General features: G+C 37.5%; 1 non-coding gene across 1 annotated transcript; it reads right to left on the bottom strand.

Moving 5' to 3' along the window:
* Positions 1 to 6550: 6550 nt before the first annotated feature.
* Trnav-aac23 (transfer RNA valine (anticodon AAC) 23) lies at positions 6551 to 6621 on the bottom strand. The gene has a single exon. It is a non-coding gene; the product is annotated as a tRNA-Val (tRNA).
* Positions 6622 to 7227: the final 606 nt, after the last annotated feature.

Genomic DNA, 7227 nt, shown 5'->3' with positions numbered 1-7227 from the left:
AGGGTACTGAGAGAAAAAGAGAAGCTCTCAGTTGCTGAGAAGTCCCCATCCCAACTCAGCCCCCAACACTGAGCATCTCCCTCACAATTCTATCCCAGACACCCCCACATAATAACAGTAGGGGTCTAGGGAGCCCTCCTTACTCTCTTGAATACCATCAATAAAGTCCCCCCCCACAAAAAAAGGAAAAAATTCCTAAGAAGCTCATTTCCTAAGAAGATATTCATGCACATCTATCCTCACTCTTATGTATTGGCCAATATAGGAGATGTAGGAAGTGTTTCTTATGTACATACGGACATATTCACCTGCTCTTTTATCTTGTGCATTTCTTTCCATTTTCATTCTGTAATTACAGTTTTTATTTTCAATTCTCTATAATTACCTTCTTTCTACCCATTTTCTTTAAAGTACAAGCAGTAAAAGGCAAGTAATTCAAAATTAGCTGGAAATATTGGGAAGAGGACTTTTGTGCTGAGCAGCAGAAGGTATGAGAAGTAGCTGACATATTATATAGAACCAAGTAAGCTGCCTTTAGGTTCTATTCATTAGGTAAGACCCTAGGATTCTAAGTCAGAACTGATGAATGGGACACAGTGGAAGGGAGCAGGTCCTAGCAAGATGAGTTTTCTCAGGAGGTCCCTGCTGGAGATTATGCTGGCCTGCACTGTAACACTCCGGTTATGATGGAGGGAGGTAAGACATTGTTCCAATCATCCAGAGCTTTGCTGACATCATTTTTAATCTTCACAGAGATGTCAATTCTCCGGTTGTATAAATTGAGACTTAGTCATGCCAGCTAATTGACCGAATCCACACAGTAGCTACTGAATGAAGACTCGGTCACCCTGAGTCGGTGATTCATTACAGGGAAGTGGTAATGAGCAAACAGTGAACTGTGTGATAGAATAGACATGCCACTTGATAGTAGAGTGAAGACAGTGAAGAGGGTTCATCAAAGCACTTCAGGGAGAACAGCTGCCAAGAAGAGACAACCAAAACTGGCAGAAAACTTGGTAAGGTTTTAAAACATGAAGTTTTCTAAATCTTTGAGAGGAAGATTTTTGTGACTCAAACTCACATTAAAGATCATTCTTTTAAAATTTCCCTCTTCTCAGCCACATGGAGAACTATCCTGGCATGAGCTGTCCTACTGACTTATTCAACCCTTAGCAATAGAACTACAGACCCCTCGGAATGAACAAGACCAGTTCCTTGGTTTGGGGGAATTTGAAAGGCCATGTGTGTATTGGGGAGATGAAACACAGCTTTAAGTATAAGGAGAGTTGACCCCAAGCCATAATTATTGAAGGGTGAACTCTAAGACAGCAGCTTAGGGGCCAGGTGCCTTGCTTAAGAAAAGACATCCATTAGACAGGAATAGTCCAGTATGAGAATGTAGTCTTGACTTCCAATCAGATATATTGATGGATGGATGGATGGATGGATGGATGGATGGATGAATGGATGGACGGATTGCTCCCTGTGAATATCATTTCTAGCCTAACATATTATCAGTATCTAAGATGCTAATTATGTTCACTAGGCAAATTGACATATGTGGAAAAGTGCATTAACATGATTAACTAACATAACTTGATTTTTATCACAGGACATTCTTTTTCTTAAAAGTATTTAACATCAAGAGGCACAGTTAGCAAGTAAAGTGTAGTCAAATGCATTCAGAAAGTTTCTGCCCGGCAATCTTTCATTGACTGATGGCCCTCGAATTGTGACTTTCATAGCTTACTGTTGTGGAAATTCTAAAGAAACTGAAAAATCACTACTCCACTTGACAGATGACGGGACTCTGAAGCAGCATTCACATACTCAACTGAGGTGGCTGTAGTCATTTTCTTTTGGTGATAAAGCACAAGTCTATACCTGAGAATATCTTATTCAGTGCTCACCATCTATAAAACCAAAGACAATGTCCCCTCTCATCAATAGCTCAGTAAGAAAGAGAAGCTGTCCTGATAGAGAAAAGAAGCACTGTCACAAACAAAGTAAAGTCCTGGCACTCTGCCCAGAACTCTATGCACATAAAAAAAAGAAGAAGAAGAAGCTGAGAACACTTCTTTCTATATACAAAATAAGAATCTCCAGAAATTGCACTATGCTGTTGAGTATCAATGTCCTACATTCTGAGGCCAGAATGCCTGGTGCAAACCATGTATGCTTCTGGCTTGTCAGACTGAGACAAGCAGAAACATCACACAAAACCTCAACCTCTCCCTCAGAAAATGGCATAGGATAACTGTATTTTTCTGATAAAAGATATGGTGACAATAAATGAGGTTAACCTGAATGTCTCTTAATTGCATGTGATCAATAGTAACAACTTTCAAAGCACTTTCTTAATATGAGACATGAAAGAAGTAATTAAATTATCCTTCGGTAGTGAATGAATTACTATCTATTGATCTAGGTACCGGGCTCTTTATTAAAATTATCTATTGGGTTGCATCATATATATATATATATGCATTATAATACTATTGATTTTCTTTATACTAAGTTTATAAATAATCAGCTATCACTGAAACAAAATGTGAAATAAACTGTCCATTGACAAACAATTATTAACCAAAACATAGATCCAGTAAATTTCAAATAGTATTTTATTTGGCACTTATACTGATTTTTTATTTCCTCTTCCTTAGGTTAACATGAGAAGTTAGGCAGGGACCTCTCAAGCCTGTCTTCTCTTGGCATTTAGACCCTCAACTTTCTTTGTTGGATCCTTCGTCATCTTGAATGGACTTTTAGTAACAATCTCTGTAATCTGTAACCTTATCCTTCTTCAATACTGATCTTTGCAGTTTGTGATTTAAGAATTATTTCCCCTTCATTTTTTTCTAGAAAATGCTGGTTACAGATGTGTACCCCTACTATACAGGACATAACAACAACAACAACACAACAAATCATTTTACAATATACCTCATTTCTATAGAATATCTTTTAGACCAAAACTCACAAGTCCATAGTGTGACTATGATGTCACCACAAACTGAGTAGGGCTTTTAATTTATTTTTTTTATTCATTTGAGAATGTCACACAGGCACACAGGACTAATATATAGGATTTCTATCTCTTTCTCTCCTCTACGATTCCTGTGTCTCCTGCTTTCCTGTCATAATTATGACCTCTTATTTAGTCAGCATTGTTTTACACACACACACACACACACACACACACACACACACACACACACACACACCCTGGTCAATCTATTTATGTTGCCTAGTGTACATGGCTGACAAATTGGGATTAGATTCTAAACCTCTTTTGAAGAAAGAGTGGAATTTAGATCATTCATGTTCAACCTGGAAACAAAACTAAACACAATAGGATGTAAAGAACATGCCTGTTTACTTATTTTATTTTTATAGCATAGTGCCAAAGCTCATCAAATGATAGTTTGGCTATATTTTGTAAATACTGAATTTTCATATTTGTATTCACTGTGTGTGGTGACCTGGGTTTGTAAAGTCCCCTGATAAGAGGAAGGGATGCCTGGTCATTCCCCAGCTATGGCTGCAGCACGACAAGATGAGGAACAAATATAGAATCAATGCTTAATATTTGTTTGATAGGGAAGAACCCTTAGTTCATCAGCCCTGGAGTTATAATACAGGAAAACAGAATAGGTTTTCTATTGGAGGAGACACTGGTATTATTTTTTTTTGTGTGTGTGTTTTTTAATTACTAAATCCTAGAGTATAACTAAACCCTGTAGGCACATAATAGCTATTTGTAGCCACTGTTCGAATTTAGCAGAGTGGGGGGTATAAGACATAAAATAAATTGTTACTTCACTAAATAACTCATGAAATTAGTACTTGATTTTGACTGAATGGAATGAAATATCATTAAAACAATGGTTTGAGAATTAGGGGGCATGGATTCAATCTGTATCTTACTGTGTGTGTGTGTGTGTGTGTGTGTGTGTGTGTGTGTGTGTGTGCGCGCGCGCGCGCGCCTGACAAGTTATTTATTCTCTCTAATCTCCTGATCCTTCAGTAAAATGGGTCTGTGACTTCTAATTTGCCAAATTGTTTTACCTGTAACACAACATTCCTGAAAGAAGAAGACATGTATTTCAAGTTCAGTAAATGTTACATGATCACACTGGTAATTTTAATTAGTCACACATCACGCGTAAAGTACAGAGATAGAAACCCTTTCCAACATGAGGCAGCATGTGAGGTAGGATTTGAAAACTCACCTGCGTGTCATTAGACTGCTCTGTACAGACTTCAGAGGAGGTCAATAAGCAAGTATCTTCATTTTTAGAAAAAATATAGGAAATATTCTTTGCATATGCAGTTCTTAATTCCAGTAATAAATCATATGCCTCCATTCTACAGAGAGACATATTGTGTTAGTGCTAAATCAATACTGAAATCACACCTTATCTCTTGTTAAGATAGATGAAAATGTAAAGTAATGAAAACCTAGATATTTATTTCTAAGGATGTATTCTCCTAGAAGCCTCATTTAACCCTCTCTCTCTCTCTCTCTCTCTCTCTCTCTCTCACACACACACACACACACACACACACACACACACACACACACACAGAAATTAAGTCTTTTGTTATTAGTAGAAAACAAACTTGGACACAATAATACAATATTTTGAACACTGTTGGAGAGCTGGTACTCAAGGTATATTTTTTTCAGATGAGGGGAATTAATTAGAGCTATTGTTCAATAAGTAGGAAGAATACGCTTATTGCTGACAGTTTTGATATTTGATGAAGTGGTCCATCCCTTACAACTGTGACAGGCAGTTGGAAACTGAAATTATCAGGCACGTATTTTACCATTGCTCAGCTAAACCAAACCTCTGCCGTGGCTCACATGCTCTACTCATCATGAAGTAAACACGCAGCTGTCTGCCCTAGAAAGAGAACCTCGAGGGCATCTCTCTGTGGAAATTTCAGATAGCGAAGTTCTGTTATTTCTTGGATCCAAATGATTTATTTTGTGAGATGGAAAAATATTATGCTAGTCTCCGCTAAAGACACTAAGCTCTTGTCTTCTAATTGGTATGCATGTGGGAAAAATCTTTGCCACATCCTAGACTGAGTTTTGCTACTGGTTTCTCTTTATAAGAAAAAAAGAAAAAAAAAGAGTCTCTTTAAATGAGTAATTTATTTTTCGATACTTTTATATAAATGAAACTGCTGCTGTATAATTGCTATATTTATACAGCACATGCTAAAACAAGACTAAGGTCTAGAACACATTGCAGAAGAGCCTGAGCCAGCACACGGTGTCTGCATATTCACGGGTCTGCAACTCTGAAGTCTGGTAATTAAAACTGTCCCAGTAGGAAGGGTGTTTCTATTTGTGTCAGCCAAAATACTTGACACAACACTAAGCCAAGAAACATCTAAGAGTTTAGAATTCCCATATCACAAAATGGTAAGAGGGAATGGCTTATGCCTAGGAAATGCTGCATCAGGGTTTGTCAGCATCTTTGCAGTGGGCATTGTGGGAAACATAGTCCTATTTGTTTCCACTGTGGACATCTGAGAAAACACTTCCTGACAGAACGTCGATTATAAACGTTTCCACATTCATTACTAAATACTTGTGCTTTAAAGCCTATTCCTTTCTGGGACTGAATTTGACGAAGATCTTGGTGTTCAAAAATATTCAAAAAATTCCGAAATTCCATACTCTTCCTGTTCAATACTCTTGGTTTCTTCTCTCTTCTAAAAACCCAGTCCAACAACCTGAATTTCAGACCCCTCTGACTCTCAGCCTGTGTTAGGCCAGTCTTCTCTAGTCATGGGATATATCATACTCTCTCCAGTTACTCTTCAAGGCCTTTCTCTCTAATGGTTAAAAAGTAGAGTGCATACACAATTAGGTAGTCTCAAATTATCAAACAAAATAGTGCCTCATTTAATTTTAATTTCAAATAACATTTGATAATACAATATATAGGACAACATTACATACATTTTATTATCATGTTTTAATTTATAAGCAAGCTTATACATTTTCCTGTATTGGCCTGACTATATGTCCCCTTCCCCATATCACTGAGTAGAATATGAGACTAATTCTTTACAAAGATACACTTCCCCTCCCTAGCTGCTTCCTTTTTAGGTACAACCCCAAGAGCCAAAAGTAGAAAATTTTAGGTCTTGAGTATTTCTTTTAAATTTTTTTTTTCGGAGCTGGGGACCGAACCCAGGGCCTTGCGCATGCTAGGCAAGCGCTCTACCACTGAGCTAAATCTCCAACCTGAGTATTTCTTTTAAAAATACATTGTTATATCCAAAATACTCACTGCCTCTACTTAACATAGAAACTGTACCATGCCCCAAAGCATGGAACCTAAACATAGGTATGAAAATTAATCTGCTATAAACAAACACAATGAAATGTGTCTTGAAGGACATAAATAAAGTAAAAAGAATGTGTGCAGCCACTCGTGTTTTCAGGAACCGAGAGACCTGGCCTGAAGTACTTGGAAATCAGAAAATTTGGGTGTGTCTTACTGTAGTAATTTTTTTTTCTTTTCTTTTGGAGCTGGGGACCGAACCCAGGGCCTCGTGCTTGTTAGGCAAGCGCTCTACCACTGAGCTACATCCCCAACCCCACTGTAGTCATTTTTAGAGTAGCACTTCAGTTTTTAGAGGAGCATCAGCCATGTTCTTCCTGGAGTTTTCTGCTTTCAGTAGCCATCTTAAAGAATTTTATCCTTCATTCTTGTCTCAGACTGAATCTCTGACACAGTCAGTGTTGTTCAATGACTGTTTATATCTCAGAAAAATCAGAAAAAGTAAACTTTCACCTTTCAAAATGTTGGAGACGTAATGGTTCCTATTTCACTTGCCTCTGGGAGCGAATAATCCAGTGGTAGCTACGGAGACAGCTGAGGCTTTGCTCGAATTATTTTTATTGTCCAGCTGCTGCTCCTGACCTCTCACACACAAGCTGATCAATTATTCCTTGTTTTTCTAAATTGGTAAATTTTATTTATTTTCTGAGGTGCGGGGAGCGCCTTCCAGTCAATAGACAGCATAAATTTTAAGCTCAGTATGTCATCTTAGCACGATGTCTAAAAATACTATTAGGTGATTTTATAAATGCCTTAGGATAGAGAAAACCATACTTTAAAATAGATTGACTAAAATAAAATTTAATCCTACTTGGAAAATAGAGAGAAGAAAAGTGAAAATATCACTATGGATGTAGTT

Source organism: Rattus norvegicus, chromosome 2 (genome assembly GCF_036323735.1).
Source record: "Rattus norvegicus strain BN/NHsdMcwi chromosome 2, GRCr8, whole genome shotgun sequence".
Lineage (NCBI taxonomy): Eukaryota > Metazoa > Chordata > Mammalia > Rodentia > Muridae > Rattus > Rattus norvegicus.
This window is presented reverse-complemented; position numbering and strand designations above follow the sequence as displayed.